The sequence below is a fragment of the Oryctolagus cuniculus genome, chromosome 6, assembly GCF_051225735.1.
Source record: "Oryctolagus cuniculus isolate XC-2025 breed Fujian yellow rabbit chromosome 6, ASM5122573v1, whole genome shotgun sequence".
In the NCBI taxonomy this organism is placed as follows: Eukaryota; Metazoa; Chordata; class Mammalia; order Lagomorpha; family Leporidae; genus Oryctolagus; species Oryctolagus cuniculus.
Window position 1 is genome coordinate 143,438,066 of NC_142872.1, and position 15,134 is coordinate 143,453,199.

Genomic DNA, 15,134 nt, shown 5'->3' on the forward strand with positions numbered 1-15,134 from the left:
CCATTAATTGCATCAGGAAATTGAAGAGACGCTTTAGTTTTCTATTTTATTATCTCAAGATCTATTGAATAAAAAGTATTCTTGCTTCATTAGCAGTAAAATACATAGAAATAACAATGGATCATTCTATGTATTATTTCCTTATTTCTGGTCTTAATTACTATATTTAATAAGGAAAGGCCAGGTTCAATAAGGGATGCATCTGGTTTCAAATGATGAATTGATTTTTATAGAACTCACATGCGAGCAATTCTTTGGGAAATTAGACAAGACACCCATGAATCACAACTCCCTGCACACACTCCCCAGCTCTCCCCACTAGTTTTGCTTTCGCTAATCAGCTTCAATTGACTACCGGGGGCATTTTTTTCAAAGGTGCATCGCTTGTGTCTCACATCCTGAATTAATGCTGTGGGTAATTAGCTTCAGGGACTGAGGTCTCTTTCATCTGCATGCAAGTCAACTAAATGGTTTTCCTTTGCTGCTTGAAGTCTCTTCCTTTCATTTCCTCTTTGACTCTCCTCCCAGGCTGCTTTAATTGGGATGTCAAATTGTATCATTCTGTAGGGAGCTGAACTTTTTGAGATCAGTCCTGGACAGACTTTCCTTGAGTTGGAGTGGGGGGGAGCATTTTTCTTTGTAATGTCATTTCTAATTCCTCGGGGCAGGAGATGAATTAGTTTGTGCATTTACAACAAGGAGTGAGCCTTTTTCAGCTGCAGATGCTGAGGATCTGGATGAGAACATGGAATCAGTAGGAGAAAAACACAAGTGCAGGCCAAGATAGGCAGAGCCAGCTTGAAGGACAGAAGGACATTCCTTGTAAAAGGAATGGCAGCCAAAAAAATAAAACCCTGTGGATTCGTGTTGCCAGGAAATTTAGCCACTTAAAGACAAAGATGTGTCTTATTTATTGCTGTATCTCCAGAGACTGGAACAGGGCTAGAAAATACCCAGTGTGTTTGCTGCCACTACTACTTAATCCTTTCTCCATGGCTGGCATGGCTAATCACTCATGACACTTACCCTCCAGCCCACGTGTAGGTTCAGATTGCTACAGGCAATAACCACCAATTGATCAGAGCTGGCACACAAGGTGGAACCTATTTGTAATCCCTGGTCTAGAACATGGTAAGTGTTTAATAAGTACTTGTTGAGTGAGCAAATAAATTAAGGCATGTTTCTAGAGATCACAGGACTTTGTGCTACTCCCTTCCCTGTAATGTAAAGTGGCTTCCAAGGAGTCCCATGCAATATTATTCTTTAATCTAGGCTCACCACATTTCCCTCCAATTTGATCTAAAACACAAATAAGGAAATATATTTCCCTCAAAGTGTTTGTCACAGCATTCAGACACAGCTGGGCATGTCTGGAGGACTGATGAAGAGGCTCTGACAGCCTCGAGAGTTGAATGCAAAGGGCAGAATTTAAGGCCAGAATAGAAAGGAAGGAAGATCATGGATATTGGCTCCCATCCCCACTATGCCTACATCTGAGGACAAGTGGGTTGCAATGGTAGGTTGAGTACAAACTATAAAAAGCCACTTGAGTAAAGCAGCCATCATGTGGTGCAGGGGTCAGCCCTGGGGCACTGAGCAGCAGTGGGGTAGGCTGCCCATAACAACATCTTCAACATACCTGTTTTGTCAGCACTAGTGTGGAGAGCAAACTTTTTGACACCTTCCATCCTTACCCTAAATAGAAAACACCTAATGAGCTGCTCCTTGTAGGACACATCCCTACAGCCAGCTGGAATAGGACAGGGGGGCACACAAGAGGACAAGGTCTCTCACTCCAAGGTGAATTACTTGGGGACTCAAATAACTACTTGGGAGAAATATTGGGGTACTGTGTAAGAATCTATATCAAGCATTTGGGGAGATGAGAAATGATCTCATTGTTGCAATATCCATTTATCTTCCATGAACTAAGAAATTCAGGTTGAAGGCATTTTGAGGATCTGCTACCTCAAGGACTTTGAGTATAAAAGACTGCAGGAACAACACACACATACTTCAAAAGAGGGATAGTTTTCACTTCAGAGCAGCTTGATCATCAAAACACATTAATTTAATGCCTAACAACATGCAGCATTTGACTTGCCAGAAAGAGAATACTATAGAATTCAGACTCAGCACTCCAGGAGTGTGTGCGGATTAAGAACACCTGTAGCCATATAGTGGCCAAATAAAAGGCTCAAAGCAATGCAGGGAGCGCTCATGCAACATTTCTATCACATACAGGTCGTTTCGCTAAGAAGATTGTGAGCTTCTTTCAAGCACATGAATATATCATCCAATTTTCTGGACTAAAATAAAAGCTCAGATATTCAAAGTGACAGGAGCCAGAACTGCATGCCTGTAGGAGAATCAAAGGAGTCTAGAAAATTTGATTAGCTCAGTTTTCCCCAGTTCTTTAGAGAGGCTTTAGAAACCACAAGTACTATCGAAAAAACTATGTAATAGCCCAGGTAGTAAATTTGGGTTGAAAAGATCTTTCTGACCCTCCCGCGTTTGTTTTTGAAACCTCCTCTTAACTGAAGGCTCAGAGACAACGGTTTCAGGAAGCCTGCAAAGCACAAAGAAGTTTATATAACCTCCAAACTTCCACCCCATCAAGGAAGCAATGAAAAATCAGGATTTGCATGAGAAACTTTAGTGTCCTTGAATCAGTCCTCATCCTCTTCTGGTGAACAAAATGATGGGAGCCAGTGTGACACAGAGCAATTTCAGCCTTTGGTTTCCTGCAAGACATAGGGAGAACTTGTTTCAACAGGGATTGCTGTGCCCCATCCCTGGAGGTTCTGATTCAGTTGGCTTGGATTTGGAACTAGAAGTTGCCTTTCTGACAAATTCCCACGTGGTGCTCATGCCACTAACAGATGACCACAATGTGAAAGCCACTTGTTAATGATGGGTCACCACTGTATCACTTCATTGGTTCCAAAATGATGACTTTTGAATGCACCATCTTTGTGTGTATTAGTGGGAATTATTCTGGATGGAAGAGTTTTCCTCTATCTGTGAAAGTTATGTGATAACATTTAAGTACAGACCAAGCCGGGAAGACATAGCAGTTTAACTCTCTTAATGACTGGGACTCAGCCACCTCCAATGCTATCCAGTGAGCTTTCTCTCCCCTAAGTCATCAATCAGGCTACTCATACCAGGTAAGGAATGAATCTATGGATCTTTCCTCCCACCCTCATCTCCCTCGCTTTCTCTTTCTCTCCCTTTCCCTCTCCATCAGTTTCTCTCTAACTCCCTCTTTTAATCTCTGCCTTTCTGTTTTCAAGCCCCTCTCCAATTAGATTAGCAAATGCAAGTGGATTATTTTCTTGATTTTCTAAAATATAAGCTTTGAATTTTATTATCAGACTTTTTTTGTTATAAATGAATGTTTTTATTCTTTTTAAATTCTTTGTCTCTGTTTCATTTTTTTTGCTATTTGTATTGGATGTATAATCTTTTTTAGTGACTTGGTGTTTAGAGCTATGGATTTTCCTCTTACTGCTGCTTTAGAAAAATCTCACAGACACTTATAAATCCATTTCCATTATTTTTTCCCCTCTTGAAATTCTCCTTTATGTTTCCTCTTCAACATGTAATGAAATACTTCAATAAAATACAATAACCCTGACAAAAAGATTTTACTTATTCATCTATCATTGTTTATGTTGTTTTAAATATATCAAATTAATGTTATCATCTAATAAAGTCATAATCTTTGCTTTAAACAATTATATTTTATGTAACAATGAGAAATATATTTATATTTATGAGCATAGTATATACATAGATGTACACACCTCCATACTTATGCAGTCTCTTATACCCATGTTTTCTTTTATATACTCTTTCTTTATATAAGTCTGCATTACCATTTGGTGTTGTTTCTTTTAATCCTAAAGAATGTCTTTTAACATTTTTTAGGGTAGATCTTAAGTCAATAAATATTCTTTTTTGCTGATATAAAAAGATTTGTTATTCCTTCATTTCTGGAAATAAGCTTTTGCTGTTATTATTTGAGATTTAGAATTCCCTTCTGATTTTTTATAGTTTCTATTTTTCTATTTCCTGTTCAGTCATTGAGATGGCATTCTTTTAAGTTTCAGTTATGCTTTCTTTTAATTATTTGAATATATTTTAAACAATTGCCTTTAATCTTTACTGAATCCATCAAGGGTGCTCTCAAAATGTAGACTGCTGTTTTCTTAACCATGGATGATATTTCTCTATTTTCTTAGTTTGTGTACTAATTTTACTTGAAAACTCTACCTCTTGGGAAATATTTTGAAGCATCTCTGGATTATGGTATAAGTTTCAGAGAAACATGATGTTTTGTTCTAATAGAGAATTAATTTGGACTAAAACTGAAATGTCTATGCCCCTTATACACTGTTTTTTTAATAGAAGGTTTAAGATTTATTTTGTATCAGGAAAGTTATTTTGACCTATAGCTATAAGTATTTGCTCTATCCCATTGAAATTTTTTTCTCATTTGGGATCTCCAATTACACATCTGTTGTTTCTGTTCTTTCACATATTATTGAAAAATTTGTCTCTTTATTTCCAGTTCCTCATTTTCATACTATTTCTCCTTTAATATGTACTTCCTATACTATGCTGTCTATACTGCCTACCTAATTCATTCTTCCTCTGAATATTCTAGCTCATGTCTCATTTCTTTCAGCTCTTTTCTTCTCTGATGCCCAACTATGCCATTTCTTGTTTTATTCTCCTCCCCCACTTTTCTTTTATTTAGACATCCTCTTAATTTATTTTTATTGAATTTGAAACATCTAGCTTCAGTTTTAATTGTCTTGTGGACAAAAATGTGAGGTTTTGTTCAATATTGTCTATGAAAAAATGTTGCTTCCTTTTCATTTTTCATCTTATAACATATTTTTGTGTTTTTTCTTTTAATCTTTACTTGACACTTTGAGGAGAAAGTTCTCTCGTAGAAGTTGAAGGTGGGCCAGGAAACAGCCCCAGATTCATGGTACAAGGGATCTTTCCTCTTTGGTTACTGAGAAGTATTAAAAATGTGGCGCTTTTGTTTATATATTTCTCTGTTTCCCTAAGCTAGGTCTGATTCAGTAAAGCTTCCTTTTTTTCTATAATTTTCTCCTTTAGAGTTAAATGGGCTTTGACTTTGCTGTCCTTTCCTCTATTTCTGATTTTCTATTTTACTTCTCCTCTTTCTTCACTTCTTGCTCCTCCTTCCTCTTCTGTCTATGCCATCTGGAACACCCCCAGTTCCACAAGTATTTTAGCCTTAACTGTCACTGATCAACAGAGTTCCAACTTAGGTAGACAGGAATTCTGTTTTAGGCAGTATTTTCAGGGTAGGTTTCCATGCTCATAGGAATTCTGTGCTATTCTTTCTCTTTGTCACTAGTGCTGCTGAACTGCTGGTCCCTAAAGGCACTGATCTTTTGGATTGAAAAGTTAACTTAATTCTTGATAGCATCTTGTTGCAGCCCTTCCTGAATGACTATCAAATAGAAATGACTAAGGCAAATCACATGACATACATGGCTCAAGGAAAAGATCTCCAAACATTCCAATGAGCCTTCATTTCTCCAATAAAATTATTTTCATCATTCAGGGCCCAGGGCAAATGTCCCTTCAGGAAGCTTGCCTTAATTCCTATGATTCCTGTCACTTGCTAATCTCAGTTTAAATTCCTCCTCTGCACTCCCATGGTATTCTTGTTACTTACCTGTTTGACACTTTTATTGTGGACAGTTTTATCTTTTATTATAACTTTTATATTTCTATAACTATTCATGACTAGAGTTCAAGTTACACCGAGACATGTATATATATCCTAAAATCTCTTCATATCCCTAAAGCCTATTAAGCTTGCACATTTTTAATTAAATATTTATGAGTACCTACTGTGGTTCAGACACTGGTTATGGGTGCTCAGAATTCACAAGTAAATTGAAATGTATCTATTTGACAGACCCTGAGAAGTCACTGTCTGCTGCTAAGATTTCTACTACAGATGCAAGGAAAAAATATCCTTGACCTTCTTTCCCATCTGATCATGACAGCTGAGTGCGAATAGGAGCTACAAGAAGAACTACAGTATTACAAAGGAAAGCATAGAGAAAAACAATTTTTGCAAGAAATAACAAACAGTGAAGAGCCTGTTTTACTCGCAAAAAAAAAAAAGGAAAAATTTTAAGTTTCAAAAATGTAAAAGAAAAAACCAAGCTCTGTCCTCTTGAAGTTTTCATGTTAATGGGATAGTGACCACCAGTAGAATGCTTACTAAATGAGAGCTTCAGTTCTAAGTGCTTCAGACATGTGTTAACAACTCTTATCCTCATAACCACCACAGAATGTAGGTTCAATTATTTTCTTGGATTGAATTTTCTAGAAGCAGCCCATAGACAGGGATTTAAATACAAGTAGTTTATTTGGGTAGTGATTTCAAGAGAAAGAGTAGGAGGTAAGGAAGTGAGAGAGAGAAAGAAAGAAAATAATAAAAGTTGGGCTGTCAGATCAGTTATCATAATGAATGAGTTTAAACTCATTGGGAAAACAAGGGGATATTTGCAGAAGAAATTTGAGTCATCCCAAATTAGAAGTGAGGATGATGAAGTGCTTATTAAAAACTCTGCATCTATCATTGATTGAAAGCTCCTAGTGTTCCTCTGGGTGGGTGGAGCACACTACTATGGCTACAAACACAGCACACAAAAGACTCTTGGGCAGAGTTTCACAGGTCCTTCACAGTCAGCAGGTTCTGGTATCTGCAAGCAGATGCCTTGAGGATGAGGCAAATGTAGCAGTTTGCTACAATTGTCTTATCCATTTTACAGATGAGAACACTGAAGCACAGAGATTAAATGACTTATCTAGGAATACAGACCTAATAATTGCTGAGTGACAATGCAATTCTTGAAGTCTGGCCCCAGAGCATGTACTCTTAACCATTATACGGTGGCACTTTATGGTATAGAAAGAAAGAGATCCAGAAAAGGAAAAAAAAGGATGAAAGGAAAAAGGGAAGGGGAGGGTCAGAGTTGCTCATGAACACATTTTACTTATGATTTGGTTTAAGTTTTCAGAAAGTAGAGTCCACATCTTATTCATATTTATACCCTTCCTCATCCCTCCAACTAGTCCTACGACTCAGCCTTTACACACCCAAAACACATCATGCATAATACCTCATATACAGTGCATCTTAATAAACATATGTGATTGAATAAGTAAATCTATATCAAAGGGACTTCACATAAGACCTTTACTACAGAATTTTTATATTGAAAACTATAAAAAAGGTGTTCCCAAAGATCACGAAAATGTGCTTCATGAAAAAAATCATGCATGGATTTCAAAATTTTTGCACCAAAATAAACTGATAATTCCATTTTCGACTAATGTTTTGAAGTATTCTTCTATTTTCAATTTATTGATCAATGGAGATCAGCAGATTTTGGAATCAAAATGATTATCACAGATCACTTATTTTCAACACTCCATAAAAGGTGCTTAATAAATGTGTTCATATTCATACTATTGAATGACATTTCACTATTCACAAAAATGTTTCTGCGTTCCTTATTTTATTTCTTTCTCTGTAAGTTACTTCACTCACCTACACCTTAACTGCTATACTCTCATTGCCTGAAAACTATATAGAAGAGGAAAATAAAGTTCACTGCCAAAAAGGGAAAATAAAGGTTTTTTTTTTTTAGGTAATTTTTCAGCAAATATTCCCTCTCTTTTCTCTGCCCCCACCCCTTTCTCAGTGCAGTGTGTTTTCGTAGTCCACTGACTTAAGGTCACATTATTTGCTTTAGTCAAAGGAATTCAAGCAAAGCTGACTGTGTGCCTATTCCAAGATAAGGCTTTAAAAAACACAACACTATTCCCCAGTTCTGTTGTATTACTACATTTTATCATGTGAAGAGCATGCCCAAGATTTCGTACCATGACCTTAAGTCCTAGGAGGAAAGATACAATGAGTGGGCATGAACCTATTCTTTAATCTGAATCAGTGTTGGGCTCTGTTGACCTGCAGTTCTGTGAGCAAGTAATGTAGATACTTTTTTTTTTTTTTGAAGATTTATTTATCTATTTGAAAGTCAGAGTTAGAGAGAGAGAGAGAGAGAGAGAGAGAGAGAGAGAGAGGTCTTCCATCCACTGGTTCACTCCCCAATTGGCTGCAATGGCTAGAGCTGCACCGATCCAAAGCCAGGAGCCAGGAGCTTCTTCCAGATCTCCCACACGGGTGCAGGCGCCCAAGGACTTGGGCCATCTTCTACTGCTCTCCCAGGCCATAGCAGAGAGCTGGATTGGAAGTGGGGCAGCCGGGTCTCGAACCAGCGCCCATATGGGATGCCAGCGCTTTAGGCCAGGGCATTAATCCACTGCGCCATAGCGACGGCCCCGAATGTAGATACTTATGAATAAAAATAATGTTTGCTATTAGAAACCATTGGGATCTGGGATTTTTTATGCAGTGTGAAGTGTTGGCTAAAGTAGGTATGCTCTACTTCAAGTTTTCCTGTGTCAATGCTTAGAGACCCTTAGCCTCTCCAGACATTCCCCACCTGAGCAATGAAGTCATGTGATTGCAGAGGTTTTAGGTATCTCGTTCCACAGAGGATTCAAGACTGTTGGAAAGCCACAGGATAGTCCAAAATGCAGGTGGTCATGCTTGCCAGTGAGTATATGCCTCATTAACTCTAAATTAAATTTCACGTGATTTTCACTTGATTACCATATCCTGAATGGAATAAAATTAAGTTTCTAATAATTAGACACCAGTTTCTAATGTGTTTATCTTTACCATATGCTTCCTAGCTCTGCTAGGTTGTAAGCCTCAAATCCATCAACTAATAAATCGTTCCTTAGGTTTCACATTAGGGACCAATTAAAAGTATCAACATGTTTTTTTTTTTTCCCCATTGTAGTGAGTTTTACCTCCAGCTGTTGGAATTTGGGCTTCTAAAAGTATGAAGCATGATTACCCAGGGAGAGAGCGCTTGAGACAAGTGGAGGAAAACAGAGTCTGTTGGAAGCTTGTTTATGCAAGCTTAGTGGTTCCACCTTCCCCACTTCATGCAGAGGGCACATGCTTTACTGAACATGTGGTAAATAATACAGCTGGCACCACAGCAGGAAAGGTACCGCTTCCAAATCTGGAGGGAGAGCTGCCAGCAGACAATCCAAGGGCTGGTAATTTATCACTTTTGCAGACACAGCTCCTCTTGAGGGTCTCCTTTTACATCTCCTGTTCTGTGAACCTTTCCACCAAAGATTTGGATAAATATTTTCCAGATGGTATCAATCATAGTGTTACCTACTAATAGGAATCAAGGAAAAGTAATTGAATTAATTAGCAAGTCAAAAAGGATAGAAAGGAGAATCTTACATGAAAGAAAAGAGGAGAACTTGGAGCTATTCCATTTACCTTGAGTCAATGTCATTCAGGGTAAAAGAGGGATTGACTGAACAGAAAAAAACCCAAGAGCTGGCCAATGATATGGATTCTCAAATTGACGGGTTTTATATTCTACCAGAGGCAGGTTAGAATCTCACCCCAGTGCAGTTTCAAATTAACTATACACAATGGACAAATAACAGGGTAGGTTAAATAGTATCGGGTACCTTCACTTAGATGTGAGGCACTTGGCAAAGTGGATACCAGTTGATAACTCACAAAAAATGTTCACCCTGTCTGTGGTCAGTTGAATGATTGCCACTACTCCTCAGCCCCTCCCTGCATCCACACCATCTCCATGGCCCATCTTGGGCAGAGTGCTGTTTCCTACCTCTTGCTTGGGCTTGACCCTATGACCGGCTTTGTCCAAAAATGTGGATGGAAGTACCAATGGATCAGTTCTGAGGCTAGGTTTTTTTTTTTTTTTTAAGATTTATTTATTTATTTGAAAGAGTTTTACACACAGAGAGAAGGAGAGGCAGAGAGAGAGAGGTCCTCCATCTGCTGGTTCACTCCCCAGTTGGCTGCAATGGCCAGTACTGCACTGATCTGAAGCCAGGACCCAGGAGCTTCTGACCGGATCTCCCAAGCTGGTGCAGGACCCCTAGGACCTGGGCCATCTTCTACTGCTTTCCCAGACCATAGCAGAGAGCTGGATTGGAAGTGGAGCAGCCAGGATTCGAACTGGCACCCATATGGGATGCCGGCACTGCAGGCAGCAGCTTTACCCACTATGCCACAGCACTGGCCCCCTGAGGGTAGGTTTTAAGAGGCATTGATTGTTTCTACTTGTTCTTTGCACCTCCATCATCATCCTCATCATCTCTCTCTCTCTCTCTCTCTCTCTCTCTCTCTTTCACACACACACACACACACACACACACAGTATACACACTGATTGGTATGCTGGTCAAAGAAGGAGAATGAAAGATACACAGAACAGGGCAACCCGAGCCAATCTGCGGAGCCTCCAAACCAAACCCAGAATATCAAAGCCCCTTCCTATGTGCAGGCATCTGAATGAAGATAAGTAATGGTTGGTTTTAGCCACTAGGTCTTGAGCAGGTTAGTTAAAGTTGCAATATTTCGCAAATCATATCATCTCATATTTCTATTCTGAGTTCTAATTGCATCTGTGCCCAAGACTTAATGAATGAATAATTTTGACAATCCTGATCATAGAGATTAGGCCTGTAACATAATAAACTTGAATATTTCACAGAAATACTTACTATATACATGGCTTAAATATTAATCTCCAAATTTAGGTGTGGAAGAAAAGTAGCTTTTTTTTGACCAGACTTTTTTTTTTTTGCTGTTACTTATATTACAAATTCTTGTATTCTGCTAGATAGCATGAAAATCTGTTAGTCAATTCAGGGTTTTTCCTTCCTCCAGGGTTTTGTTTAACTTCTGCAGATTTTTCAAGATAAGGATGTACAAGGGGTTTGGAGGGAGGATCTGGTTATTCTGTTATTCTCATTCCTCCTTGTTGATCTCTGTAATTCTGTCTTAGTCCAGGTCAGCAAGATCTGGAGCCTGATTCATTCTCGAATAGCCTTGTTTTGGAGGACCACAATTATTCTCAACTGATGGAAGCTTGCAGCTGCCCTCAGACATGCAAGAGTTGTCCTAAAGCCTCTGCATCTTGTTGGGGAGAAGGGCAGGAAAGTGCACTGATTTAGAACTGGATTGCTTAGACGAATGTAGAATGTGCACATTCTACTATAGGCTCTCATTGTCTCTGGATTCTCTCAGGGAGCTGGATGTGGATCACTTCTGTATGGATGCCCGGGGCCCTCTTGGGACCTGCCATCCCTTCTACCTCCTGGATTTGAAGTAGGCAGGCATGCAGGCTAAAATTAGATTTGTGAACTGGAAGACCACACCTTCGCCACGCCCCTGTGTGACCTTATGCCCCTACTTGATGCCTTCGCCACGCCCCTATATGGCCTCATTCCTGACCTGGCCACACCTGGGTGCCCACCAGCCAATCAGGTTAATTAACCACTCCCCTTTGGAAGTGGGTTAAAAGCTGGGACACGATGTGGTCCCAGCCCACTCTTCTTCCCTGGCCTCTTGTCAGGAGGGGGCTTGCTGTAGCCCCGTGCCTCCAGGGCGCATGGCCTTCTGGCCATGTGCTCTAAGCTTCCTGGCCCAGATGCAGGCCTAGATGCTCTTCCATGTGGCTGGTTCCTGGTGCTTGGTATAAACCCCTCTTCACCTCTTTCTTAAATAAAGCTCTCACTCTACTATGCATCTTTCTCACTAAATAAAAGCTTAAAATGTACCATGCTGCCTCGTTTATCTGTGCCGATATTTAGAATTCTTCTCTAAATATTAGTCAAGAACCCTCTCGGGCTTATTAATGTTGGGGATTTAGTAATACGCCCGTGGTGAAATAGTAAGGCTCCCCAAATTCCAGTAGCACATGTGGCACCCCGGATAGCATTTCTAGGAAACTTTAAGGGGCCACATTTCAGTGTAGATTTTAGGGGGTCTTGTCCGATTTCAGATTGAGTATGGAGTGAGGCAGGATGCCACAAACCCTTCCTCAGTATCCCAAATAAATACTTGAAATATTTCTCATTGACATCATAAATAAGAGTGTCAATTGTTAAATCAACAACAGGAGTCACTGTGCACTGACTCCCCATGTAGGATCTCTGTCCTTAATGTGTTGTACTATGTGAGTTGACAGTATAACTAGTACTCAAACAGTATTTTATACTTTGTGTTTCTGTGTGGGTACAAACTGTTGAAATCTTTACTTAGTATATACCAAGTTGATCTTCTGTATATAAAGATAATTGAAAATGAATCTTGATGTGAATGGGATGGGAGAGGGAGTAGGAGATGGGATGGTTGCAGGTGGGCGGGAGGTCATGGGGGGGAAAAGCCGATATAATTCAAAAGTTGTACTTTGGAAATTTAAATTCATTAAATAAAAGTTAAAAGAAATATTTGTTCTCTAAATCTTTGACCATGGGGGACTTTTTCTAGTATCAGATCTGAAGAGTACAGCTGTATTCCTTTCTACCATCCAGAGACCAAGACTTTGAAAATCAAAAGCTGGGGAAAAAAAATTTGTTTCCATATTATGTCTGGAGTATACCTATCCAGACAAGATCTTTATGTGGTCTCAGTGGGGGAAAGAGTCAAGAAGCCTATAGGTAATTCCAAGAGAAACTACCAGCACACTAGTGAACACTTTAAAATTATTTCCTTTGCAGTTCTATGTGTCTGTTCTATGAAATGTAAGACATAATAGGCAAGATACTACTTTGCTTATGTGTCATGTTGGAGTTCTCATATATTCTATTGCTTAACTCACAACATTGGGTAAATAAGTGAGTTGAACTAGCATTTGTATGTTGACTCTTTGTGCTAGTTATGTTTTTCTGTTTGTTTCTTTGACATTTTTTTTTATTCTGAATGCTTATTCACTGGCCCAGCTGTGTTTATGCCTAGACAAACTAAGGAAGTCACCAGCTGTGACAGATGTGTTCCATTGCCCAATGCAAGAAAAATGTAATGAAGCATATTAAGGTCATCTCTGTAAAGCATGACTATGCTGACATCTTATGGCAAATGGTGACCCTCTGAACACTTATCCAGCAGTAAATTATATTGCTTACGTTATAATGGCCCAAATAAACATGTGTGAAACTATTATTTTTGTTGTATTTATAGCCAAATAAAATCAGGCAGTGATCTCAGCCATGGGTTGGCAATTAAGCCAATTGAAGCTGAGCAAGGGTTGCTTTTGCTACAAAACATAAACAAAAATCCAAGTCTACAGTAGGTTCTGAAAGTTCCAGTAGAACACAACCTTTCAGAGAGTAGAGACTGGAATGAATAAACTGGATTCCTAGAACTGACTTCAAGTTGTGTGTGTGTATCAGGACATGGCAGATTTCCTACATGTAGTACCACCCGATAGGATGCTCTTTTGATAGCTATTTCCAATCTATTGTTTGTCAAAACATCAATATCCATGAAATATTTCATAACTTCTGTTTTTTTGGCCACGATTGAGCACAAAGGAAAAGATTGAACACAAAGGAAAGAATTTACCCTGTTAACTTAGAAACTAAGTAAACAAAATCTGAAATAATGGTTTTCAGACATAGGGTAACAGGTAATGCAGGAGAGCCAGGAAGAGACACTAATGAGTTGAACCTTGTACTTTTCCAACTTATTTTCTGGAGAAGTTCTCAGGTGAATTTGCAGGGAGTGGGAATCCAGACAGTGCCCCGCAGCCTCCCTGAGGTGACAAGAGAGATAATGGAGGATTTGGGCAGCTCTTTAGGGCTCTAATTTACAGAGAATGATCCTAGATGAGAGAAGAGAGGGAGGAGAGGCTTGTGCAGAGGCTGAGTTCTGGGCGTTTGCACAGGGTTCCTTTTCAGACCTGAATTGAATATTGCTCAGTGCACAATATGAAGACACTATGGTGGGCCAGGAAAGGAACAGCAGAAAGGATCAAAAGGAAAGACTCCTGGGTTTCACCCAGGGCACAACTAGTTCCTGCTCCTACCTGCTCGAGAAGAAACAGCTCATAGCAGGAAGGGTTTTCAGAAAGCTCATGGAAATACATATAAAGAAATAACAAAGTATGAATTCAATTCTTTGGTAACAAAATAAACACCTTCTAGTTACACCTTTACATGAACAGTTAGAGTACTCTTGTGGGGAGCAGGTAGAGTACTCCAAAGATACAGCTTCTGCACTGGGGTGAAAGTGAGTAAAGGCTGTTCTGTTCTTACCTTAGAATCAATCCTTGAAAGACTGTCAGTCCATTTCTAAGTCACTAGAATAAAGACAAAGAATATTTAAAGGTAGACAAAACTATGTAGCAAACAATAAAGTAAAATGCACAATGTGTGGCTCCAATAAAAAAAAATTACAAAGCGGTACAATAGGTAGGAAAATATAGTTCATCATTAGGAAAAAAACAATCAATAGAAATGGATTAATGCTAAGACATGCTAAAAAGAGTGGACAATAATATTTAACTATCAACTGTAACTATGTCACATATATTTAGAACAATGAAATATAGCAAGAGGAGCTTAAGCAGAGATAAGGGAGGTATAAAAGGACCCCAATATAAACTTCTGGAAATAAAAATAAAATTTCTGAAAGGAAGAGAGATTAACAGCAAAGAAATAATTCAGAAAAAATTAATATATAGGTAGCTATTAAAACTACATAAAATTACAGAGAAAAATACTGAAAAGAAATCAATGTGAACTATGAATGATGTAAAGTTGCCTAATGTATATGTAATTGGAACCCCTAACATGGGAGTAACAGAAAAACATTTGAGGAAATAAGGCCAACATTTTCCAGAATTAATGAAAACTATTACCCAAAGATACATGAAGCCTGGTGAAACCGAAGAGCAACACAACTACTCTAAAGCACAGCATTAGAAAATGTTAAAAATCAGTAAGAGAAGCCTAAAATCAGATCGAATGGACTCAATCAAAACAGAAAAGGAATACCTGTAGACTTCCTGTTGGGAAGACCATGAAGCACCATTTTATTTATTTATTTATTTATTTACAGGCAGAGTGGACAGTGAGAGAGAGAGAGAGACAGAGAGAAAGGTCTTCCTTTACCGTTGATTCACCCTCCAATGGCCGCTGCGGCCGGCGCG